The sequence below is a fragment of the Podarcis pityusensis genome, assembly GCF_964106645.2.
Source record: "Podarcis pityusensis genome assembly, chromosome: 12".
Classification (NCBI taxonomy): Eukaryota; Metazoa; Chordata; class Lepidosauria; order Squamata; family Lacertidae; genus Podarcis; species Podarcis pityusensis.
Window position 1 is genome coordinate 26964039 of NC_138037.1, and position 27582 is coordinate 26991620.

Genomic DNA, 27582 nt, shown 5'->3' on the forward strand with positions numbered 1-27582 from the left:
TTCCACATATCAAGTTGTAAAATGTGACATCAACTGACTTGCCAGTGCATCAAATACCAACATCCCTGTAGGCAATGTGTGTTCTATGCCTGTTGTGGATGGAATAATGCATTATAATTCATTTGGTCTTGGGGCTATTCTGCAATATTCAGAAATGTGTGCTTGATGGGGCTATACTCCATCAAGAACATATTCCAAGATTGCCTGCCCTCCTCAAAATGCTGCCTGAGCCAGAACAAAAGCCACCCATCTACCCCAAAGTGAATGTATATAATACCCAAAACAGGTCAAGTTATTTTGGCACTGAAGGCAGAAAAGTTCAGAAGCACCTCTCCCTGGAAGTAAAGAAAAAACCCCCACACACAATAGTAAAATTAGATAGATAACTTTTTTTTGCAACTTCATTATACCCCAAATCAGCAGCTTGCCTCACGCATGCTTAATTGTAAGGCTAGCTCTGGCAGCTTGGTAGGGATGGGGGGGGGGGGACTAAGATTAACAAAACCATGATGTTTCCGTATTACAGTCGTACCTTGGAAGTCGAACAGAATCCATTCTGGAAGTCCGTTCAACTTCCAAAACATTTGGAAACCAAAGCGTGGCTTCTGATTGGCTGCAGGAAGCTCTTACCCACGCTCCCAATGCAACCATGCAGTATTTAAAAAATCATGCCAATGCCAAAGTAGTGGAAGGAATGCAACTCCCCGCAAACCCCATAGATGGCATTTTAGTGGGGGCCAAGTGGCAGTGCCACTCTTCAATGTGAGCCAATCTCAGTTCCCAGGCACAGTACCCTCCTGCCACTTTAATTTCCTCCAAATGCAATTCCTCAACCAGGGTTGCTCAACACATAAACATAGATCTAGTTTCCAGTATAAACCTCTTTTTGAATCTCATTCATTGGAAATTATTTTCCCCTGAATTTAAAATGCTAGCCTTTCCCCTGACACACATACTTCTCATACCTGCCAAGTGCCCCATTTTAAGTGGGGTGGCCCCTCTTTCTCTGAAGGCAGCGCAGGCTCTGCCTTTGTATTGGGTTGCCCCGATCTCACGTGGCCTGAGGATGGCAACTGTGGAAGCAGCTCCTGGGGCGATAGCAGCATTCCCTTCCCCACCAACATGGCACCCTTCCAGGACTACAGCTCCCATCAACCCTCAAAAGAGGGAAGCTAAGGTAAGGTGGGTGGTGGGCAGAGGCAGTGGCAAGCGAGCAGCGGTGGACGGGCGGTGGCGGCAAGTGAGTGAGTGGGCACTCAAAGGGGGTGGCAGGATGATGCTGGGGGGGAGGGCGATCACATTTTGCCCTACCAAAATATTGGAGGGTATGAGTTCTGTTTACAGACCACAGTTTTCAAAACACAGAGGAGAAAATGGATGCATTTAAAGGATCATTATTTCACATAAAAGGCGGCTGCGCTGCTGGCTCGATACACTAATGAATGGACAAGCAGCCTGCCACCTCCTCCCAGAACATTTCCTGTCAGTTTTAACAGCTTCATGATGACAGACAGATATTTAGTATGGGGAGTTTCCCCCATCGGTGCACCTCCATGCTGGGAAGAGTTGTGCCACTTGACTTGCTGCCCATCACGTAGCTGTTTGACAGCACTGAAATCCTGCCAGAACGAGTTGGCAACCCTCCTGATATATGGCAGGGGAGAAACAGGGAAAGAAATATACGTATTGGGTGGGAGCTCTGAGAAGGCAACTTATTAAACACGCAAAATCCCAATTAAAGTACCACTGTCTGCACGCAGAGCATACATTCTTGCCAGTTAAAAATAGTTAACAGGCATAGAGTGAGCACACGCAGAGCAAGGAGATATGCCCAACTGAGTAGATCAGTTTATATATTTTAATCCTTCTTAAAACAGGTTTATCTTCCAAAAGAGTCACTCATGCCTTCTTCTTTCCCATGATTTAGCAACCAGAGAGCCTACAGACCCACTGTGCTTAGAAGGGGGCTCTCATTTTTATTTCTAACATTTTTATTTCTAACAAGTCTTCCAGCAGATTTGGAACATTATTCAAGTATAATTTGTATTTGAACTTTACCGTCTTTGATAATGAACACATCTGGGATGAAATTTCAAATCTTGAGTAGCAGTGAAGAGAGCCTTCAAGATCTTTAAGCACAGAGAAAGGCAGATTTGTTGCCTGTAGCATCTGAGAAAAAGTCTATTGATCACTAGCACTTGATATACCCTGACCTAGACTTCCACGAACATGCCAGTGAATAGCTAGTGTTCGTGCATGTCCAAGACATCCCATCTTTTTGAAATGGGGAAGTTCAGCATGAGAGGGGTCTTTAAGCTGCAAGTCCAATTAAAACAAATGTTGAACACCTTGTGTGTGAGGGAACAACAAACACACACAGTAAATTACTGGACCCATGGGCAAGATCCCATCCCACAGTGAGTCTACATCTTTACTGTCATTATCACCAGCTGCTACAGTTCTTCTTCCACCTTCTAGCTTGCTAGCCAGGTGATGAACCAGCAGCCTTGACACCTACTGCTCCTCCTTCTCCACGCCACCATTGTCTGGGCAAGAATGAGAAATGAGCCAGTTGCAGTGGTGAACAAAAAGGAGCAGGGGTGGTTTTTTAAATCAATGGGCCCTCTGCTGGCATATGTTTGAATATATGAAATTATAAATTGGGGACACACAAGAAATGAGGGAGGAGGTAAACAACTGGGAAATGCCTCCTATAGCATAACAGCTGAAATTGCTAATCTCCAGGTCTAGGTGGGCAGTGTTTTGCTCACTGAAGCTCAGCAGCTTAGCATTGGAGCACATTTGCCTTATAGCTATGACTGTTGTGGTTCAGAGTTAAATGAGCAAACAAAGTTCTTAACCTGAAGCACTATTTCTGGGTTAGCAGAGTCTGTAACCTGAAACGTATGTAACCTGAAGCGTATGTAACCCGAGGTACCACTGTACCTCCTTCTACACTAGTATGGGATAGATGGGCTGAAAAATAGGTCAGTGGTATACAGCTCATTGTATACATTCCATAACTCGTTTTTTACCCCATTCTATATACAATATGCTAGTTCAACCTTCTTTGCAAATGAGCAAGTCCTTGGAAGGATAATTTCCTGTCCAGACTCCAGGATACTACAATCTGCTAGGGACTTTAAGCAGGTTGATTTACACACACACAGAGGTCCCCACCCTCAGATGACCACCTGTGGCTCCTGGAGGGCAATAAATATGCTCAGTCCTCACCAAACTATCCCCCTGACCTTTAAAATTTCTGAACAAATCTTTTTCTGCACACTTGGGGACTCCCCGAGTATACAGAAATCACTGCTTTGTCTATGGGTGGTCTTGTCTTGTCTATGGGTGCTCACATTTGGTATCAGAAGAAACAAGTTGGGGAGTTGCAAGGAATTGTTTGGGGGCAGAGAGGGAAATAACATATTGCAAGACTGCTGAGCTCCTGAGCTAGATGAGCAGTTTATCTAATCCTGAACCTTAGCAGCCTTCATGCTGTCACGCAGTTGCTCTGTCCTGACTGTTCAAGGCTAAGTGAGTAGGAAAAACATGTGTATCTGGCATGGACCTAAATAATATAGAGTGGGGTGGGTGATGTATGCTCACTTTGTTCTCCCTGCTGTGTATGGAAAATTTGGACAAGAGAAAGCCCATATTCTCAGACCCAAGTTTCATTGCTTTTTACAGAGCACTACTAGGGCTCTAACTCTTTCACAGCTTAAAGAGTCCTTGGAGGAGTTGTTTATTAACATCAGTTGAAGCACTTTTTATATACAGTGCAGTATTCCTAATTAATTCCTGCCTTTCTTCTAGCCTCAAAATAGACAGAGCCCTTAAAAGCTTATAGTAGTCTGGATTCATGCATAGGAGTGGGGTGGGGGTTAGCATCAAGAAATGTGCACCTAGAAATTCCCTTGTTTAGGATACAATAATCTGTTAGGGGATTCAATATTTATTTATTATTTCATAAAATTTATACACCGCTTGATGGTAAGAAACAACAACCTCACAGTGGTTTTCAGAAGATAAAACAGTAGAAGCAAGAAGAATTTACAACATACAAAACATACAAAAAATTAAAATACTAATACAGATTAACATTACCTCATCTTTCTAAGCATCTGTCTAAACGGCTTGTCTAAATGGGAATGTTTTTAGCAGGCGCCAAAAAGAGTACAGTGAAGGTGCCTGCTTGATCTCAATAGGCAAGGAGTTCCAAAGTTAGGCGCTACCACACTTAATAATCAAGCGCTTACAAATGAAGAACAAGTATTATGTGGCACCTATAGTAGTGCCAATTACACTGACTGAAGCGGTTGAGTGGGCACGTGTGGGCTTAGGCAATATCGTAGGTAAGCTGGTCCCACATTGTTAAGGGTTTTATACACTAATAGTAACACCTTGAACCCGGCCCAGTAGCAAATCGGTAACTAGTGCAGATCTCTGGGCACAGGTGTTGCATTTTGACAAGGCCTCACTCCTGTCAGCAATCATGCTGCAGCATTTTACACTAGCTGCAGCTTCCGGATCAAGTGTGAGGGAAGCCCCACATAGAGCCAATTTCTGCCACTCCTCAAGATGACACCTTTAATGTTTAGTGCCTCCTGATTCGGACAATAAGACATGCCATTGGTGTTGTGTGTGTGTGTGTTTCCCCCTTTTTAGAAATACAGTGGTACCTTGGGTTACATATGCTTCAGGTTACAGACTCCGCTAAACCAGAAATAGTGCTTCAGGTTAAGAACTTTGCTTCAGGATAAGAACAGAAATTGGGCTCTGGCGGCGCGGCAGCAGCAGGAGGCCCCATTAGCTAAAGTGGTGCTTCAGGTTAAGAACAGTTTCAGGTTAAGAACAGACCTCCAGAACGAATTAAGTACTTAACCTGAGGTACCACTGTATATATAGTACATGTACCATATTTTTCTGTGTATAAGACGAGATCAGTCCCCCCCCCCCCAATTTTTAAAGTGTAAAACCATGGGCCAACTTACACATGGAATGTAGCAATTAAATATAGAAAAAAATACCGTAACCATAGGGGCAGGGTGCACCACTGGGCCTCCATCGCCTGTCTGCCTCCTCCCACTCAGCCCGCCTTACAGCTGGTGGGGAGGCAGCGGGTGGTCTGTTTAGTGTGCACAGAGCAGGCCCTGCTCATCCTATACATGGGGGCGTCCAATACATGGGAAAATACAGTACTTGGGCAATCTCCCAAGTATGCAAAACACACTAACTTGTATGTGGAGGGCCCTGATTTGCTCTCTAGCTGATTGGTACAGGACCATAAAGTTAGATATTAAAAGGAATGTTGTTGACAATGATGATTCCCTTAGCATGTGTGCAGTCCTACTATACTGTATTGTTTACTTAGATATATCTCACTGAGGAATCTTTTTCAGGTGTTCTCTGCCATATGATACAATACCTACTGAATTACATGGCAGCTTCTTCATATTTTGAGAGCTGTGTGTTTGGGTGTGTGTTTATTTTTTCCACAAAAAGCCTCCATACATTAAACATAACCCCCTTCCCTCATGAGAATAAAGTATAGACATGAGCCAAATATGCCCTGCCTTAACGGGACATGCATTGTTGGGAGGGTGCATGTCAGATGCAGATTCTGATATGTATGTTATAAAAGCCTATCATATTTCCACAAAACCATTTTCTATTTGCCGCCCATTCCGTGCTTTGAACGGTGTAATAAACCATTTGTCTCCAAGCAGACGACTGCAAATTATCCAAACCCTTTCAATTTCAAGTAGTCAATAGGTGAACTGCAACCAGTAGAGATGTAATCTCTACTTTATGCATAAGGGCCTTCTGTTGTTCACCCTTCAAAATGGTTAACAAGGTAAGTTGTGATGTACGGAGCGTTTTGTAATCAAGCTTCTTCTTTGAAAGACTGCAGTCCAAAATGTATTAACAAAAGTACATAGGCTGCACAGTCCCAATACACCCACAACCCCTCCAGCACAGTGTGGGTGCACAGACCTGATTACATTCTTAACATTTAAGAAATACTATAGGTTTTGAAGGGAAGAATACCGCAAATAAAAGACTCCAGCACAAAAACATGTAATACTCACCATTCTTTTTTCACCAGTGACCCAACTGGACAATCTTCAACAATCAATGCAATTAGTGGCATTTCATACTTATTTTATTTCAATTATGTTTGCTTTAATCATGTTTATTTTATAACTGAAAGAATAAGGAAACAATTCTTATCCCTATATAAGTATTATGGCTTGATTTTTGTAGCCATTGGCAAAGACATAATTGAAATCAGTGGGGCGGTGCTGGGGCTTAGTAGAACATAGTTCATGCTGTTATTCTGTATAAATCTGTCTTGAAACAAATTTCCTCTTCTGGCAGTTGAACTGTTTACTCTTCCCTCAGGAGGGAAAATGTCTTTCCTTGGCCTCTAGGTTGGATCTTTGCCAGGCTAATAGATGTGTTTAAATGGTGATAAAAAATTCCCTGTTTGGAGAATTTTAACTGAGGGAATCATATCCTGAGGGAGTTTTGACTGAGAAAATCATATTCTTCTGTATCAAGGTATACAATCTTCAAAATGATTAGCACACTGTGATTTGATCCAAGAGGATGTGGTAATTCAACAACCCATTCAGCAGGGATTTGTGTTTGGAGCCAAAATGGAAATAAGTGGGCAATGCCATTTACTTCAAAGCATTAAAAAATGCATGGACTACTTATGGACAGAACTACATACTGAAATAATTTACCCATAGAACAACAATAATGGAGGCAGCAGCAGTGGGGCTTCTGCTCGTTCATCACATACCTCTCTTTTTATGCAGTAAAATAAAAATCCTAGAGTGGTTTCAGATACTGTATTACGGAGAAAAGTAGGGAAGACTCCAATGCAGCAACAAGATGAGAAAAACATCTAAGGTACAGTCAATTTTCCTCAGTGGGGCTTAGACTGTGGGGCTGCGTCATACGGCAGGGCCTCCTCAGTGACATTACGTCAGCGGAGGAACTCCCTCCCCATGGAGATTTGGTTAGCCTCTACAATAATGTTCAGGAGACAAATTAAATTGCATTTATTTCAGCTGACCTTCAGCACATTTTTATTCCCCACATACATATGTCTTCCAGCTTCCTGGCTTGTAGAACCTACTTGTAAAAGGAAACATTCACTCTCATTTTGCTCCCTATAATATACATGGGCATGTTTCACTAAATGTAATATACTCATGTTTATGGAAAATATATTTGTAATAACCACCCTCAGTTTTTCCTTCCTATTTAGTTTGTAGTGCTGGGAATTAACCACGCAAGGAAGGCCATCCATGCAGTAAGGTGAAAGGTCCTACTGATGCATAGCTGGGTGATTTAGCATCCAAGCATTACCATACCCCTCAACTGTCCAAATTAATTTGGAGCATCCTGTTTTGGGGGGCTGTGCTCTCACGCAAGAGCACGGCACCCCAAAACATGCGAGATTGATCTTGTCCAAGAGCACAGTGCCCCAAAACATGCACTTTTGGGCTCCATGCTCTTGCACAGGAATACATCCTGGAAGACGCATGTCCTGGTTTTCATCCTTGACATGTTGGAAGGTATGCGGAAGGTATGCATTACTTTTGACAAAGAAACTTTGTTCATGGTGGATGGTGTGCACCTTTCAGCAGAAGGAAACAAAATCTGGCAGACAGACCCAGTGGAGGGCCTGAAGTATTGGTTGCAGGTGTGAGGGGTTTGACGGTGAGCCCATTTGGGTTAGGTTGGCAGTTTGGGCATTGGGTAAACCAGGCATGACCAAACTTGGCCCTCCAGATGTTTTGGGACAACTCCCATCATCCCAAGCTAACAGGACCAGTGGTCAGGGATGATGGGAATTGTAGTCCCAAAACATCTGGAGGGCCAAGTTTGGCCATGCCTGGGGTGAACCTTAGTCTTGGAAGGAGGTGAGGTTGTAGTCTCTGCCTCCAGATGATAGGGACATCTGAAGAGGAGCTGCTTCTGTCCATACGACCAGGTGGGAGCTTGGGCCACAGCACTTGTCAAAGTAGCAATCCCTGCAGGGTCCCCCGAATTGATTTAAGTCATAGGACTCCCTCACTGTAAGGTTGATCCAGATTCACTTCTGGCAGGCAGGTCAGAAGTCAATAGTTATGCCCGATACCTTTGCCAAACCTCTTACAGATACAACTAATAGAGTTTGGGTCTTATTTGACCCAATAAGCTGTGTTGTGTTTAGTTCTTCCTATCCAGTTGAGGGGCGGTGGGGGTGTGAGCCTTGGCTCCCATGTCTTTGCTTACATGAGAGACCCTTATCCACAACAAACTTTCTAGATTTCCAAAGCACAAAAAGACTGACAAAATATGTTTGCCATCAAGATAAAAGGCTCCAAGGACTGGCTTATTTCTATTATACTCAGTTAACCATTTCCCCAGAACCCTGTTTTCAAATACAGAAACCTTCCAACTTTAAGAAATATTGGTCTAGTTCTGCACTTATGGGTGAGGAAAGAGACTGAGGAAAATCTTGTTTGTTTTTTAAGAAAAAATTATCTACTTAATAAATTAAAAGCAATTATTTAGAACAAATTCACCTAAAATAAAGCGCCAAAATAGTTTCAGCAAGGTGTTCACAAAACTATGTGCAATTCCAATTCCTGAACAACAACAACAACGATAAAAATAATAGATGTGATAAGCAGTGGTTGGTTGCAAGAGCTATATCTGGGTCCAGATAAGTTCATAGAGGGTAGCTGAAATTTTGTCTGAGTGGACACAAAGCATTCAGCTACTGAAGGAAAAGAGGGCAGGCCAAGCCATATTTATAGCATTTCCCCTGCTGCTCACAGAGAAATAAGCTCCAAAGGGAAATGGTTTCCCACCTCTCTGGCTAGAAGGAGGAAAAGTGGTGATGTGTAAGGGGAAGCAGCAACACAGGGGGAAAAGGTGAGGACAAGATGATATTGGCACAGGGTGACTCTTTTGATGCACGGACATTAGCTATACATATTGGTTCAATAAAAAGTCACAGTTGCGCAATTTATGTGGTTCTACAGATCAGGGGAAACTTGCGTATCTTCTTACCCAACCATACAAAATACTGGCATTTCTCTCTGTCAGCTATAATATTCATCACAGCATATGACTATTCTGTGTACAATGTTCTTATTAAATAATACATAATATTATATATATATATATATATATATATATATATATAAAATATATAAAATAAAGAACTGAAACACTCTTCAGGAAGATGTGTATAATACACCAAGCTGCAACTATACTGAACTGACATGTATAACTAGTGCCAGGATGAGGCACTGCCTGGGAATTCCACATATGCCCCCATGACAGAAGAAAGACAGGAGACAAGGGTGTTCAATTCAAAACAAAAAATAAGTTTGTCTCTTTTCATTCAAGATGTAGCAACCATTTTTATAACCTGGTCTTTGCCTTCATCAACATCTTTTCCTTAAAACTGATTAGATACCCAATCCTATGCATTGCATATGTGAATATGTCGATTTCAGTTTCTCTCCCATTTTATTTTTTTTCCAGTTCAGTTCTCTGCATTTTTACACCAGTTTGTTCATTTACAAGAAAAAGTCCTCATCAGCATCTTTCATGTGAATTTCTCCTTCTATGCACATTTTTATGTGCTATTTTTGCCTAGTTGTCACAAAGCAATTCCTGCTAATATAATTCATTTCTATATTTTATTTTCACTAATATGTGCATTTAGTTGAACACTTTTCCCATAGTAAATACATTTTTGTACACATTACATGGCCTTGCAAATTTCGGATCAGTGCTAATTTGAAGGATAACTGTGTTTGGGTTCACATATTGTTCTGGGAAATACAAATCGTTAAGCTTGCCTTCAAATGCAAACTGAATCTTCCCCATTCTTCCTTTGGAGTTAATCTCATTGCAGTCTGTTGAGTTTACTTCTCACCCAACAGGCATGGAATTGGGCTGCCAATCCTCCGCCCCACCTCAAGCCAAATAAGTGGACTGAGCTCCATCTATGGCAGCCAGAAATGGGAGCTCCATTTTTTGATGTGACACAGGCTTTGTATTCAGAAATGCTTTTGTTTGTTTGTTAATTAGGACTAACAGAGTTGAGATGTTAAGGAAGAAACCTCTCACAAACATATATTGGTTATACATTTAGTAATCTATTTTCTGTTGGTAGCAATATACTGGAGCCAGCACTGAGAAAAGTCAGAAAAGGCTTTTGGAACTCTAGAACTGGAAGTGTTTGGGTTTCTAATATATATATCTATTCCAGTGTTCAATGAGAGAGAACATAACAAAGTAAAAATTTCAGCTGCACTCTGAAAGGAAAAACTATACTGAGGGAGGGATGAGTGACAGAAATAAGTTGGGGGAGGTGGCAGCTTAATAACGCCCCTGCTGTTTTATCAATATGGCTAAAATAGAGTGGAAGAATCATGTGGTGACAATTTAGAGAGAGAAAGTAAAGGATCCTAGTCACTTTGTTATTGTTGTTGCTGCTGCTCCCACGACTGCTGTAACAGCCAGTAGACAAACAAAGCTTTTCCCACCACTATCTCCATACTAGGGGAAAAAACACTGCATCTACTAAATTTCAGCCATTTAAGCTGGTCTTTAAGACATGAGAGCATTTAAGAAAGCTGCCTTATACTTAATCTGAGCACCTAGTTCAATATTGTCTTCCATGACTGGCAGCAGTTCTCCAGGGTTTCAAGCAGGAGTCTTTCCCAGCCCTGCCTGGAGATCCGAGGGATTGAACCTGAGACCTTCTGCATGCAAAGCAGATGTTCACTGTGGAGCTATGGCCTTTCTTCACTAACAAAGTCACCAGCAAGGCAGACAACCATAAATGGGTGTGTGAAAAAGGGGTGTGTGGTAAACTCCATGGAAGTACAGTGGTACCTTGGGTTAAGTACTTAATTCGTTCCGGAGGTCCGTTCTTAACTGAAACTGTTCTTAACCTGAAGCACCACTTTAGCTAATGGGGCCTCCTGCTGCTGCTGCGCCACCAGAGCCCATATCTGTTCTCATCCTGAAGCAAAGTTCTTAACCCGAGGTACTATTTCTGGATTAGCGGAGTCTGTAACCTGAAGCGTCTGTAACCTGAAGCGTATGAACCCGAGGTACCACTGTACATAGAAGGCTTACAGAATATGAGGAAGTTTAAGCAACTGCAACCAAGTTTGGGTCCCCTTGTGCCTATTCTATGTCCAGTTTGACATGCTGAAATTTGTCACATTGTGTAGCAGTGCTCCTGAGAGAGGTAAAGCTGCTATCAAGCCAAAGAATTAATACCAGGAATGTATAGGGAGCTGCATCCCATTGCATGACAGCCGAGAAAATGCACCAGTGAGTTTCCTTTATTTCATCTGTGTAACATTCATCTACTTTAAGCAGACTTTAAGCAGGCGCCATTTATATGTAGCACAACCTCTGTTCTAATCCCTGTGTATTAGTAAAGTTAACTGCCGTTCACTCGGCACCGCTGTTTGCACAGCTGGAAATGTCGGATAGAATGAGTTCATCCTTTCTACAATGAGCTTAAACCTACAACCCAGCAGTGTCTGTCTTGTTTACACCTACCACCATGTTGCATTGTTCACATAAGCGTGACTTGTTTTAATGATGTCGGTGTAACACCGCAGGTGCCTAAATGCCAATAAACCTTGGCTCACTGTTAAACCAAAAAGTCATCATTCAGAATGGATAATGTTAAGCCTTTGAGAAAGATATTGAGCACGGTGCTCCTGCGCATAACAGTTAATGATGCATAACATTAAAATATCTGTATTTCCACATCTGAAAGGACCACAGATTCTGTTTGGTGAAAAGCATGTTTCTGTTGACATAATAAACAGGAACCTCAGAACTGAACATGCTGTTATTTTCTTGACAACAACAACAACAACAACAAAAAAGGAAAACTAAAAATATTCTAGAGATTTAAAAATATCACTCAGTGATTTGTTGAAATCATATTCAGCAGCATCTGACCCCAGTTTTGCTTGCTGATAAATGAAATTCTGAGCATGACTTTATTTTAAGACTCATTGCTAAATATGTACATTCCTTGCCTTGGGCAGTGCAAGAGGCAGTTCCATGAACAGCTCAGTTCTATGGATCAATGTTTAGTTTAGCACCACAATTAACTCTGGAGCTCAAATGCAAAATTATATTCCCGGTAAGAATGGCTGGGGCATGTAGGCCAGAAGGCGAGAACCTGTGTCTCTCCAGTTGTGGTTGGACTACAACTCCAATAATCCCTGGTCATGATGGCTGGGGCTGATGGTAGTTGGAGTTCAACAGCATCCAGGGGGGCAACAGTTCCTCACTTTGGCCTGAATCTAGGCTGTGTCCTGCTTGCCAGGGCACTCGTCCTCACTTGCTAAATTCATGCTGGTCTCTACCATAAGCGGATTTAGGGCAGCATGACTGCTTCTGCTGCACTGAGCACCAATCCTAGGGGGTGCCACAGGGAGCCAAAACTATGATGTGGTAAATTGGGAAGAATGGAAGTGGGGGTGGGGACACAAAATGTGTCCTCACACAGGATGCTACAGAATTTGAAAGACCAAAGTCCGCCCCAGTGCCCACAAATGTAATTCATAGCAAGCTCCCTTATATCAGGTCAGAATATTTTCCCATTTAGATCAGTACTGTACTACCTAATCTGAACTGCAATGGCTCTCCAGGCAATGGATTTTCATATCACCTGCTACATTGTCCTTTTAAATGGAGAGGCCCAAACCTAAACCAGGAAATATCTACATGGAAAACATCTGCTTTACTGATCTGTTGTCCTTACCCAGTTCATATGATCTAGAATGCCCATGGTATGTAGCAAAGGATGGCAGACAGCCTGCTATCTCTTAATTCCTACCTACCTATTACACCGCTGTTCCTTGACTCAGTGGGCACATTTCTCAATCTTTTTTAAAAATCCAAAGGCGGCGTGTTAAATTGTGACTGGAAGACAACAGGAAGCAAGTCACAGCAAATGCTAGAGGGAAACGGTAATACATTCTTGGAAAATGCACCAATCACAAGCCAGAGCAACTGAAGTTTCTACTAGCTATCTAGGGCAGCCCCACACTGTGCACATTACAGTAGTCTAGCTTCAAGGTAACTGTGTGTGGAGAGAATGTCTGTGCTGCCCATGTAATGGACCTTTTGAAACCCTCATAGGTCAGGAAATGTTTCTACTTTAACGGTTGTTGCAAAATTAAAATACCATTAGCCTATGCAGCATATACGGTATATTTCAGAATAGAATTATAGAGACTAGGGAAAGGCTTTTGCTTCTTATAACTCAGAGACTTGCATCCCAAGCCCCTTTTGTGACAATTTCCATACATTCATGTATCATTTTATGGGGGGGGGACATTTGTGTCCTGAGCGTACTTCTAATACCGGTATGTAAAATTCCTTTATTCTATAACTGCACAGGGAGTGTGTCATATGGTTTTTCAGCATGCCTGCAATTAAATGTAAAGTGTTCACAATATTTTAATGCTTCATAGTTGTGGAAGAGGCATAAGAAAATGGTCTGTGGGGATCCTATATTCGCATTTGAAATTTTTTTTTTACTTTCAGGCCTGGTCAGGCTTTATGACTGGTGCATTTTGGAGAATGCAGCGTTCAAGCACTACGCTTTATAATGATTTCTCCTTATGCTATTTATCTCACTTTTCCAGTTGCAGCGCATTTATCCTCACACAGGCAGGAGCATGACAGGAGAGGAAAGAAGACGTCAAAAGCGATTCTGCCAAACTAGGGAATAAGGATTCTCTCCTCTCTCTCTCCTTCCCCCCTCACTTGAATGACATTTTTAAGAAAAAGCATAGAAATATTAGCATTCCAATGCAAATTAGACTGTTCATAGCTTTCTGTGCTAAACTGGATCATTTTTTTCTGTTGGGGAAAACTATTCATGAAGAAACTCAGGGAAAGAATGCTCACCATTGGTTTTCTCCTTTGCAACACTACATTCCTTTAAAGTACCCAAATAATATTTTAGCCAGTTTCCTGTTTTACAGTGCAACCACAACCATGTCTACTCATAAATAAGTCCTATCGCATTACCTTTTACCACTTACTTTTTTTTATGCCAACCACAACACAGTAGGTTTTCTCATAACAACTAATTTTTGCTGGCTTGTTGCATCTTTAAGGTGTTGCATCTTTAAGGCAATCCTAACACTACTTAGCTGGGAGCAGTGCTATTTTTTCTGGAAAAAGCAGTGCCAGCACTCACCATGAACACCTCCCCTGTTCTCTTAGAATGGCAATGGCGCTGGTGTTCAAATAGGGCATCAGAAATATAAACTAAGGGCATTCATGGATGACTTAGTTACCACCAGCCCCAGCAAACACTGCCAATTGCAAGGGATGATGAGAGCTGTAGTTCAGCAACATCTGGAGGGCCAGAGGTTCCCCATGCTTGTGCTAGAATTGAAAGAATTGTGGGTTTCTGTACTTTTGCTAAAGGTTTCAACAACAATAATAGTCCCCTGAAAAACATGTGCTATATTAGTCATAAGTATCTGTCATACTGGAACTCTACTGTAAAATGTCAATATTAGTTGTTTAAATGATGCGTTATTACAAGTACTGTATCATCTCCTAAAGCAGTAATTGTCCTCATCTAAGCACTGTTAACACTTGCCTTGTTTTGCAATTTTTATTTGTTTAAATTTTTTGTAACTTGGTTTGTTAAACTGGCTCCTTGGAATATTGTGCTTATTACTGCGTAAATTCAAGTGTATCAGTTCAGGTTACTTTCAGGCATGGCATCTTTCTTTGGTGGTTTCCCTGCCTGTTATGGTGGGTTTATAAACGTTCACTCCAGGAATACTCTTGACAATGACAATACGTCTTCCCAGATGTAGATTTTGTACCGCTTTGATATAAACCTGCTGAGAATCCTTTAAGACTATGTCTTTTGTCAGAACCACTAACTATGAAAGAGTCCCTGCTTTCTCCATAAAAAAAGAAAGAAAGATACAATGGGATTTTTCACAACTTTCTCCCTATGGAAGGTTTTGTTCTTTAAATATTCAGACAGATTTTTGCTTCCTAACCTATTCTCCAGAGGTGTAGATATTTGCCATTTACTTCAGAATGAGAACAAGCAAGACCTTTTGACATGCATAGTTGTTCCAGGACTAGAGCTTATGACAAAATGTATTTTTAGAAAATCTAAATGTTATCTTAGTAAAGAGAGAGAGAGAGTATTAAAAACGTGAAGCGAGCTTTTGGTCCCTGTCCGATTGCAGTGACTTCTGCAGTCTTAATATGATATATTATATTATGTATCTATTGTATTAGGAGGGTCCATAGCTGGAGATGCCAGGGACTGAACCTGGCGCTTAACAACTTGGGTCCAGGATACTTCAAGGACTGCCTAATCTTGTATATCTCTGCCTGATCACTGAGGTATTTGGGGAGTCACTGTTAGTGCCCGCCCTCCATGGTTCAGATACAAAGCTAGTATCCAACAGTTGTTGTGTGTTCAGTGTTGCGGGTCCAATTTTGTGGAACTCCCTTCCAGTTGAGATCAGACAGGCTGTTGAGCTTTTGGTACACATGGAAGACTTTGATTTATTCCTGCAAGCCTTTTAGCTGAAGTTCAATTTTATCATGTTAACCAATTTTTACCTTTTATGTGTTTTATTTCATGTACACCAGCTGGGGATGATTGTACTCAAGTGGTATATAACTTGTTTAAGCAAACAAATTTAAATAACAGGCTTAGTGCTCACCCACAAAGCAGACTCTGCCCCTACCTTCCTTACTCTGCGGTAGATGGGGACTGCATTCTGATGGACCTATGTAGGGCCATTGGCTCAAGGCAGCTTGCTGAGTTTATTTAGCAAATGGTCCTGGTGTGGCTTGAACTGTTTTGCACGTAGGCTCTCATACGAAATTAATAGAATTGATTAGCTACAGTATCTGACGGCTCAGGTTCATGCTAAGCAGGAGAAATGTATAATATTCTAAAAGTCAAAATCCTGAAATGTCACTTCACCACTCTGAGACCAAATAATCTATTCACCGCATTAAGTAGATTGTACAGTGAGCAGCATGATAAGCCGACTTCGTTGTTAGCACAGTAATGAAAGCAACAGACCATGACAAGGTTAATCCCTACCATTAGGAGTTACTCTAACACACCTTGTTGATGGTAATAAAGCCTCTGCACTGTAGTTTATTAAGCCTTTTATAAAATAAATGCTTAGCTCTCACCCAAATGTTACCATTGCTGCTCAGTCTCTTTGCAACAGGAGGCCTTCAGGGAGTCTCGGGATCATCCAGCCCAGTCCTAAGTACTGGAAATTAAAACACAACAGTGATTTGTGCTGTTCAAAACATGGACTTTCTTCATTCCTGGGAAGTATGGTAGGGCTGCTTCCACATTAGGGCCCTTAACCACTGCTGAGACATTGCTTCCCTATAATCGGAAGGAGAATGGAAATGTCCCAGCGTTTAATATAGCTGTATATTATGCCGTAACATGAGAGACTTATTGGCAAAGAACCTTCTATAATATTTATTCAGAAATAAGGCCTGTTCAGCAAAGGTTAGCCAAGCCAAGATGGTTCTATGTTACTTCCAGTGGCCACTGTGAGAATAGGATACTGGACTAGATGGGCCTTGGATCTGAAGCAACAGGGCTCTTATTATGCTATCTTTAATTTGAAGCTGCCATTAATTTGAAGCAGCTACAGGAGAGCTATGAGATTCAAGTGAGGGTCAGATGCCTTGTCAATCCCAGCAGGTATATAAGAGGACGACCCGGCCTGTGGCCTGCCCAGCTTTCTACAGCTTTAGCCCTTCCCCCAGTACGTCACACAACCATGCACCCAGGAATGAAAAGAACAGTCAAAGTGCCCATGTGGACTAACCCTAACTCTTAGTAATCTGCTCTTCCCTAGAATTTCCCTGTACTTTGTACTCTCAGTGATATCATGCTTCTAACACACATTACAGTCATACCTCGGGTTACAGACACTTCAGGTTGCATTTTTTTGGGTTGCGGACCACCGAAACCCGGAAGTAGCAGAACGGGTGTTGTTGTTGTTGTTGTTGTTTAGTCGTTTAGTCGTGTCCGACTCGTCGTGACCCCATGGACCAGAGCACGCCAGGCACTTCTGTCTTCCACTGCCTCCCGCAGTTTGGTCAGACTCATGTCTAGCTTAGAAGACACTATCCAACCATCTCGTCCTCTGTCGTCCCCTTCTCCTTGTGCCCTCCATCTTTCCCAACATCAGGGTCTTTTCCAGGGAGTCTTCTCTTCTCATGAGGTGGCCAAACTATTGGAGCCTCAGCTTCACGATCTGTCCTTCCAGTGAGCACTCAGGGCTGATTTCCTTAAGAATGGATAGGTTTCATCTTCTTGCAGTCCATGGGACTCTCAAGAGTCTCCTCCAGCACCATAATTCAAAAGCATCAATTCTTCGGCGATCAGCCTTCTTTATGGTCCAGCTCTCACTTCCTTTATGGTCCAGCTCTCACTACTGGGAAAACCATAGCTTTTACTATACGGACCTTTGTTGGCAAGGTGATGTCTCTACTTTTTAAGATGCTGTCTAGGTTTGTCATTGCTTTCCTCCCAAGAAGCAGGCGTCTCTTAATTTCGTGGCTGCTGTCACCATCTGCAGTGATCATGGAGCCCAAGAAAGTAAAATCTCTCACTGCCTCCATTTCTTCTCCTTCTATTTGCCGGGAGGTGATGGGACCAGTGGCCATGATCTTCTTTTTTTGCTGTTGAGCTTCAGACCATATTTTGCACTCTCCTCTTTCACCCTCAATAAAAGGTTCTTTAATTCCTCCTCACTTTCTGCCATCAAGGTTGTGTCATCTGCATATCTGAGGTTGTTGATATTTCTTCCAGCAATCTTAATTCCGGCTAGGGATTCATCCAGCCCAGCCTTTCGCATGATGAATTCTACATATAAGTTAAATAAGCAGGGAGACAAAATACAGCCTTGTCGTACTCCTTTCCCAATTTTGAACCAATCAGTTGTTCCATATCCAGTTCTAACTGTAGCTTCTTGTCCCACACAGAGATTTCTCAGGAGACAGATGAGGTGATCAGGCACTCCCATTTCTTTTAGAACTTGCCATAGTTTGCTATGGTCGACACAGACGAAGGCTTTTGCATAGTCAATGAAGCAGAAGTAGATGTCTTTCTGGAATTCTCTAGCTTTCTCCATAATCCAGTGCATGTTTGCAATTTGGTCTCTGGTTCCTCTGCCTCTTCTAAATCCAGCTTGCACTTCTGGGAGTTCTCGGTCCACATACTGCTTGAGCCTTCCTTGTAGAATTTTAAGCATAACCTTGCCAGCGTGTGAAATGAGTGCAATTGTGCGGTAGTTGAGTATTCTTTAGCACTGCCCTTCTTTGGGATTGGGATGTAGACTGACCTTCTCCAATCCTCTGGCCACTGCTGAGTTTTCCAAACTTGCTGGCATATTGAGTGTAGCACCTTAACAGCATCATCTTTTAAAATTTTAAATAGTTCAGCTGGAATACCATCACTTCCACTGGCCTTGTTATTTGCAGTGCTTTCTAAGGCCCATTTGACTTCACTCTCCAGGATGTCTGGCTCAAGGTCAGCAACCCCACTACCTGGGGTGTAAGAGACATCCATATCTTTCTGGTATAATTCCTCTGTGTATTCTTGCCACCTCTTCTTGATGTCTTCTGCTTCTGTTAGGTCCTTACCACTTTTGTCCTTTATTATGGTAATCTTTGAACGAAATGTTCCTTTCATATCTCCAATTTTCTTGAACAGATCTCTGGTTCTTCCCATTCTGTTGTTTTCCTCTATTTCTTTGCATTGCTCGTTTAAGAAGGCCTTCTTATCTCTCCTTGCTATTTTTTGGAAATCTGCATTCAATTTCCTGTATCTTTCTCTATCTCCCTCGCATTTTGCTTGCCTTCTCTCCCCCGCTATTTGTAAGGCCTCATTGGACAGCCACTTTGCTTTTTTGCATTTCCTTTTCATTGGGATGGTTTTCGTTGCTGCCTCCTGTATAATGTTGCGATCCTCCATCCATAGTTCTTCAGGCACTCTGTCCAGCAAATCTAAATCCTTAAACCTGTTCCTCACTTCCACTGTGTATTCATAAGGGATTTGATTTAGATTGTATCTTACCGGCCCAGTGGTTTTTCCTACTTTCTTCAGTTTAAGCTTGAATTTTGCTTTAAGAAGCTCATGATCTGAGCCACAGTCAGCTCCAGGTCTTGTTTTTGCTGACTGTATTGAGCTTCTCCATCTTTGGCTGCAGAGAATATAATCAATCTGATTTCGATGCTGCCCATCTGGTGATGTCCACGTGTAGAGTCGTCTCTTGTGTTGTTGGAAAAGCGTGTTTGTGATGACCAGCTTGTTCTCTTGACAGAACTCTATTAGCCTTTGCCCTGCTTCATTTTGCTCTCCAAGGCCAAACTTGCCAGTTGTTCCTTATATCTCTTGATTCCCTACTTTAGCATTCCAATCCCCTATAATGAGAAGAACATCCTTCTTTGGTGTCACTTCTATAAGGTGTTGTAAGTCTTCATAGAATTGGTCAATTTCAGTTTCTTCGGCACCAGTAGTTGGTGCATAAACTTGGATTACTGTGATGTTAAAAGGTCTGCCTTGGATTCGTATCGAGATCATTCTATCATTTTTGAGATTGCATCCCAGTACTGCTTTTGCCACTGTTTTGTTGACTATGAGGGCCACTCCATTTCTTTTGCGGGTTTCTTGCCCACAGTAGTAGATATGATGGTCATCCGAACTGAACTCGCCCATTCCCGTCCATTTTAGTTCACTGATGCCCAGGATGTCAATATTTATTCTTGCCATCTCATTTTTGACCACATCCAACTTACCCAGGTTCATGGTTCTTACATTCCAGGTTCCTATGCAATATTTTTCTTTACAGCATTGGACTTTCCTTTCGCTTCCAGGCATATCCGCAACTGAACGTCCTTTCGGTTTTAGCCCAGCCACTTCATCAGCTCTGGATCTACTTGTACTCGTCCTCCGCTCTTCCCCAGTAGCATGTTGGACGCCTTCCGACCTGAGGGGCTCATCTTCCAGCGTCATAACTTTTATATGCCTGTTGTCTTTGTCCATGGAGAGCCAGTGTGGTGTAGTGGTTAAGAGCGGTAGTCTCGTAATCTGGGGAACCCGGTTTGAGTCTCCGCTCTTCCACATGCAGCTGCTGGGTGACCTTGGGCCAGTCACACTTCTTTGAAATCTCTCAGCCCCACTCACCTCACAGAGTGTTTGTTGTGGGGGAGGAAGGGAAAGGAGAATGTTAGCCGCTTTGAGACTCCTTAAAGGGAGTGAAAGGCGGGATATCAAATCCAAACTCCTCCTCTTCTTCTTCTTCTTCTTCTTCTTCTTCTTCTTCTTCTTTTCTTGGCAGGGATACTGGAGTGGCTTGCCGGTTCCTCCTCCAGGTGGATCACGTTTGGTCAAAACTCTCCACTATGACCTGTTCATCTTGGGTGCCCTGCTTGGCATAGTTCATAGCTTCTCTGAGTTCTTCAAGCCCCTTCGCCACGGCAAGGCAGTGATCCATGAAGGGGAGCAGAACAGGTACTTCCCGTTAAATAGCGCTTTGCACATGCACAGACGTGCCGAAACGCAACTGCCCAGCATGGAAGACTTGTGTATAGTACACAGATCTGAAAGGGCCACAAAGGGTAAACGACCCAAAAGGTATGCTGAAGAGTTTGCTACAACAGTCATAGCAGATACAGCTGTTGTTACTAACTCAGAGAAGGTTTGGGAACCTTCAAGCTTCCAAGAAGTCCAAAGTTTAACCTCAGAGGATGCTGAGCCATGGTTAAATGCCATGAAGGCTGAACTTGATTCCTTAGAGAGGAACAAGACTTGGGAACTAGTTCCAGGCCTGCCCAGGCCACAAAAGGTTTACAAAGTTCAGTTATTGCAAAAGTTTTTCAGTGTTAATTTTATGCATGTTTTAAAATCACCATGGTATTTAACAATAATATCTTATATCCTTTAGAGGAGAAATCGTGAATTGTAGAATTTTAAATACCCATCATCATCCTTGGCTTCACTCAATTTTGTTTATAACACACTTCCATTTTCTTCTAGTTGTGAGGGTGGGGGATGGGGAGGGGCCTCACAAGTGGAGTAGCCTAGGACCTCTCTGCATCTAAATCCGGCCCTGGTTGTGAGCTACTCAGATTCACATTGCTGTAGCAGGAAGGGTCGCCTAGACATAGTTCTGTATGAATCAGCTTAAATATAGATCAGATTCCCTTAAAACATCCTGCCAAGTAGCAAGAAGCCTCTGGCTATAATAGATTTTCTGCTGATTTACACCTGCCTAAATTGAAAGTTGAATCAGGCCTTCCTCTCAAATTGTTATCTAAAAGATCTCATGAAAAATTGACTGATAGCATATCTTCCCAGCCCAAGATGTGGTAAGATATAGCAAATACATAGAAACAAGATACTAATTTGCATAAATGCCCACCATTTCATGCAAGGCACTGTAAGCATTTCATATTCAAACCAGCAAGCAGAGGGTTGATAGCAAATGCAAGCAATTATCAAGGGTCCTCAAGGGCAGTCATGGTTTGGGTTTTCCTGGTTTAAAAACAAACACACACGCAAAAAACTTTCCTTTCTTGATTTAGGCTTCACTGTTTCTGCCTGGGAAATTGTTATGCAGGACTTGAGGAGCTGTTGAAAATTTCATGACATTTGTACTTGAAAGGCATTAAAGGTAACAGCATAGGTTTCCGAACATACCTTGGATTAAAACCCATTAGTGTCACAGCATACGTATGATTCATACAGGACTATATTCTAGTGCCTTGTATGATTCATGGCATACTTACTTGTGGCAACATGCAGAGCAGTTAATTACTGTTTTGCAGCAGTGTGTGTGTGTGTGTGTGTGTGTGTGTGTGTGACACTGATTTTTAGAAAAGGATTTAGGAGCTGTGAGACAGCCAGGTGTGTCCCCCCTTTTTTTCCTGAACAACTCTAATGTATCCAGAAGGAATACACTTGAAAAGTATCCATAATGAGTATTTATTTAGATGTATTTAAAACACACACACCATAATTTCCCTTTCTGTTTTAAAGCTGCACATGTAGGTCTGAGGCATAGCTTTTTTATTATTATTCCTACAACAAGACTTCAATTGTCTGTACATTTGGAAACAATTACCCTGTTTCGTGTGGTAATATTCCGAGGCTATCCCCAGCGTAATTTGAATATCCTATTGGCCGTTTGCAGGGGATTGCACTGAATAAAGGTTTGAGTCACTACAGAATGCTTGAATATTATAATGGAATATCTTTATATATCTACTGCAGATGAGGTAAATGTTTGTTGTAGTCTTATGGGACTTGAATCCCAACTGCAGACTTACCATTGATGAGTGTAACGTAAGGACTAGCCAGATACATAAAGATGTTCTACCTCCACTGTCGGAGGCAGTATGTCTCTGAACAGGTAAAAGGTAAAGGTAAAGGACCATTGGACGGTTAAGTCCAGACAAACTTGACTATGGGGTGCGGCACTCATCTCGCTTCAGGCCAAGGGAGCCAGCGTTTGTCCTCAGCTTTCCGGGTCATGTGACCAGCATGACTAAATCGCTACTGGCGCAACAGAACACCATGGTAAGTGCCAGCATGCACGGAAATGCCGTTTACCTTTCCGCTGCAGCAGTACCTATTTATCTACTTGCGCTGGTATACTTTTGAACTGCTAAATTGGCAGAAGCTGGGACAGAGCAACGGGAGCTCACCCCGTCACACTGAACTTGAACTGTAGACCTTGCAACTGGCAAGTCCAAGAGGCTCAGTGGTTTAGACCACAGTGCTGCCCGCTCTGAATGCCAGTTGCTGGAAATCACAAGCAGGGAGAATGCTGTTGTGCTCAAGTCCTGCTTACGGACTTCCTACAGATGCTGGGCTACATGATCCATTGCCATGATCCCACAAGTTCTTATGCTCTTATGAGTAGTTCACATGTCAACTGTACATGTGGCCAACTGCTTTTTTTTTTTTTTTTTGCTCATGTATAAGACAAGGGAGAATGCAGCATGGCATAAACAATATTTTTTATGCAACATGGAGCAACAGTGTGCAAAATCACATTTTGCACTCATGATGAGAGACAGGTCAGATGAACCACTGATGTGCAGAATACAATCTAGGCTGAAAAAAATAACTAACTCCATGTGCAGCACCTACAACAGTAGCTTTAACTTATATTAGCTCATAGATCACATGTTCAATCATTTACAAGACCAGGAGCTACAGGAAGTTCCAAAATGTTATTACCTTGTGGTGGGGAAAATGTGGTATATGGAACCGTTTACTATAATTGGGATCTTTGCTGTATTTGTAAGCAGGAAGAATCCTGGTTGTGTGTTATGGTGATGTAAACTCAGTGGCCTCCTTCAGATGTCATACTAAACTATAGCAAGATGCCCAAACATGGCCAATATGTGCAGTAGCTAGCTAAGAATTTGTTCAAAATGCAAACTCCCACTGTCCCTGACCCTAGCCAATGCACATTCATCTTCTGTACACAACATATACATGTACATGTTCCAAAATATAGATTGTGTGAAATGCACCCACACATGTGCAATTTTTATAAGTGATGGGTCAGTACAGATGAACATGTGAAGGTTGCGAGTGATGACAGCAGGTTCAGTTCTGACCCCCTTCCTATCCACTTACTGGTTGTCTGAAGAGTGCTTTTGCCTATGGTTAAGAGGTTTGTTGTGTGGAGTCCATGCATTTAAAAATGATTCTGTTGAAATTGTTGCTCCATTTTAAACATTATCCATCTTCCCAAAGTTTCAGTCGGTGATTAGTGAAGTCACAAACACACACCATCCAACAGCAATTTAACTAGATAGCATTGTAACTTCACCATCTAATTCATTCAATTAAACAAAACTTTCAAGCATTGGTTGCATCTGTCCAAAATGTCCGGTATCTCACAGTATCAAGTCCTACAGCAGGTTATGATGAGACTTTTGGAAAGCTGAAGTATAATGTTGGTGCAGTGAAAAGGCTAAACTGAGGTTCAGTTGCACAAGTTTGCTAGCTCACAGATGAGGATTGTCAATCATAGTGGTGCCCTGAGCAGTCTCTTTCAAAAATGGGAAACATAAATATCTGGGCTTGAAGGGCAAAACGGAGGTGTTGAATTTTCAGAACTTGATAGGAAATGCATTTTAAGTGCTCAGCCTCTTACTCAGCAAAGTAAACAGCTAGCAGATGCCACTCTTTCCAGGTGGTCTAACATCTAGCAATTAGCCAAACCCCCTTTCCCCTTTTAATATAAAGCTGATACTCAGAAACTACATACAGATGTGACCTCATGCAAAAGTAAAGGCCTGACTATTCAGATTTAGACAAGAGGCCACCAGTTGAGTTGCTGGTGCTGCTACCTTGAAATATACAGGTCAAATGAGTCGTATAGTATAGGGGACTGCCTTATATGAGGTCAGTTTACCATGCATTTAGCCTAATATTGATTGCTCACCTGTCCAGTAATGGTCTTCCATATGAAACACCTGCTTTACATGCAGAAGGCCACAGGAACAATCCTGGGCATCTCCAGACAATGTGGGGAAAGACATATTTTTGAAATGGAGGGTCACTATCAGTCAGTGTAGACCAGGAATGAGAAAACTGTAGCCCTCCAGATGTTGGTGGACCTCAGCTCCCATCAGTCCCAGCCATCTTGGTCAGGGAAGCTCACAGTTGTAGTCCAAAGGCTCCCCATTTCTGGTATAAACAATACTGTGCTAGATGAATTGGTATTATCAAAAAATATGTCCCTATTGCATATTATTTTAACTGGAAAAGCTAGTGGTTGAACTTAGGACCTTTTGCATGCACATCATGTTCTTTGCCACTGATTTTTGGCCCCTCCCCATGAACTGGTCCAGCTATCCCATGTTACTAACTGAGGGAGGAAAGAAGATAAAGTGGTTCCTGAACTGTAGAAGACTTGTAAAGATGTGGCCTTTACCCCAGAGATTTAGTTTAGACAATTTCATGCCTTGAAAACATTCATCACATGTTGGAAGCAAGATGGCAACTGAAATAAAAGTCATGTTCCATGTAAGATCAGTCTCAGAAAATTGGTAAACAGGAGACTTTTTTACAGAAAGCTTCCATGTACTTAACTCACAGTACTGGGTTTCCAAGTTAGAATCTTTCCATGCTAGAATTTTCCTAGTTATAATCCAACACTTGTGGCTATGCTATACTGCAGAGCAGCCACTACACTGTACTGGCATAGGATAAGCTGGCATTACCTGAAACTTAGTTGCTTATTTCTACCTAGGAAATCCTTGTTCCACGGTTCATTTTTGGAACATGTATTTCTCAAGGCTGAAATACTTGTTTTTATCAACTGTTGGAATTTACTCCCTTCCTTCCTTCAGTTTCACAGCAAGTCTTGCCTGAGGCAGCTCGTGTAGCTGACTCTTCCAGTTACCTTCTGACTTTGTCCTGGCACTATCAGCCCAAGATTTATGATTAATGGGTATCTGGAAACATAAAAATAAGAAAAATGTCCCCCTCCCCATACATCATTTCATCATCTTGTATCAAGACGAACTTGTTATTGTAACCTGTCCATCCCCAAAGCGCCAGCCTGATAACAAAATACTATTCCCCCCCCCCTTTAACAATAAATTATCTACTTCTAATTTCATTCAAGCATCCACAATGATGCTATTGCCAGACCTTCCATAAGTCTGTACTCAGGATCAAACCACACATTATGTTAATGTGATTTCTGTGAAATAAATTGAAGGTGCCCTGTTTCATAACTTAGATATCCACCCCAAGTATGTAGGGGCACATGGGAAACAGGGTTTAGCACATACCCCCAATCTCACAGTCCCAATGAGAATTGCCTGTGAAGTTGTTCTTTGGTTCCATGGAACAGGAACATAAGTGATCATGCCAAAGTGCATCATTCTCTTCTCACAGTGACCACCAGATGCCTCCAGGAAGCCCACAAGCAGGACCTGAATGTAACAGCTCCCTCCCCACTTGTGAATCCCAGCAACTGGTTTCAGAAGCAATGTCATGGCTCCTGTAGAACCATCCAGGACCTATAGCAAGATCTGTCGCAGAAGGAAAGGGATTCATAGGTCAGAGGTGAGGAGAACCCAAGCAAGGTGTTTCCAACCCTTTGTTGTTGGACATCACAGAAGAAGAGGGGGAACCACACCCCAGATATGAAACTGAGCAAATTATCCAGACTTCAATCTTTAATGGAGAATGAAACATACTGTCAGGGGTTCAGGGACAGAGGCACAGGGTAGGCAGGAGATGGAGAGCGATGGGGATGAATCCCAGGACAGCGAGGAAGAGGATGACAATGACTCAAGAGATTCCATGAGTCTTTCCAGCGAATCAGAGGATTCCCAGAAGGGGGCGCCGGTGGTCAAGGCCAGGGGAGCCCCAGGGGGGACGTGTCAGGAGCAGGGGGCCAGCGGGGGATCCCAAAGTGGCAGCTGGGCGTCAGGACCAGCCTCCCCGCCAGAGTGCAGCGAAGGGGGTGGAGGTTTCAGTGTATCAGGGGAAGCGGCTCCGGCAGCAGAGAAAGGAGGGAGGTCGGAGCAAGCCTCCCTCCCGGAAGGGGAGGGGAGTAGTGAAGGGAGTAGTGTAGCTGTTAAAAGGAAGGTTAGAGGTTGGGCGCGCGCGCCAAGTTCAAATGTAGAGGCGCGCGGAAGTACAGGGAGCCCGGAGGAGGGGCCAGGTCCCAAAGCCCGCAGGAGGGGGCAAGAGCAGTCTGATTCCGCGTCAGAGGAATCCAGGAGGGGCGAAACCCCAGCGGGCAGAAAGACCCTGCGGAAAAGGAAAGAGAGAAAGAGGTGGAGCAGCGCAAGCCTCTTAAACTGGTGCAGGGGAGGGACGGATTCAGAGGGGACTTCAGCGGTCTAAGCCTAGCAGACGTAGGGCTGCGCGCCTCGGATGTGAAGCAAACAATGAACTGCAATAAACACTTTTGTATATAAGAAGAGATAGGCGTTGGTCTTTTGTGAGCTGAGACTTGAGGCAGCCCTGACAGTAAGTCCCCTCTCACAAACCGCAAAAAATTTTTTTTTGCAAAGCTCACGAAGTTTGGCAAACATGACTACTGAGGAGCAGATAACGACCCTGCAAAACGCAGTCGCTGAACTCTCCGTTGCAGTACGGGTCTCTCAGAAGACAGTTGCCGAAGCAGAAGCGCGATGCCAGGATCTGCAAGCCAGGTGGGATCAGGCGTGCAAAGAGGGGTTCCCGGGGTCCAGATCAGAGGGAATCGGACTCGGACGGAGGGGGGGCAATTTAGTAGCCCACTTCGATGGGAACCTGAAGCATTATCCCAATTTCAGAGCAGACGTCGTATACGCGCTGCATTTGCTTCGAAAAGACTTCAAAGATGAGGAGGAGAAAGTAGGCTTTATTGTGTCCCATTTGCATGGGGAAGCTAGAACCTGGTTACGCAATTTGTGGCGCGAAGATGGTCTTGCCCGCAGGGACTCTGACGAATT

General features: G+C 42.8%; 1 long non-coding RNA gene across 3 annotated transcripts in view; it reads right to left on the minus strand.

Annotated features, from left to right (window-relative positions):
- The window catches only part of LOC308459755, a 239035-nt gene that overhangs the window by 154043 nt on the left and 57410 nt on the right, over window positions 1-27582 (minus strand). For all 3 annotated transcript variants that reach the window (XR_013978305.1, XR_013978306.1, XR_013978307.1), the window contains one exon: window positions 16264-16346. This is a non-coding gene — a long non-coding RNA (uncharacterized lncRNA). The remainder of the gene's footprint in view (window positions 1-16263; window positions 16347-27582) is intronic.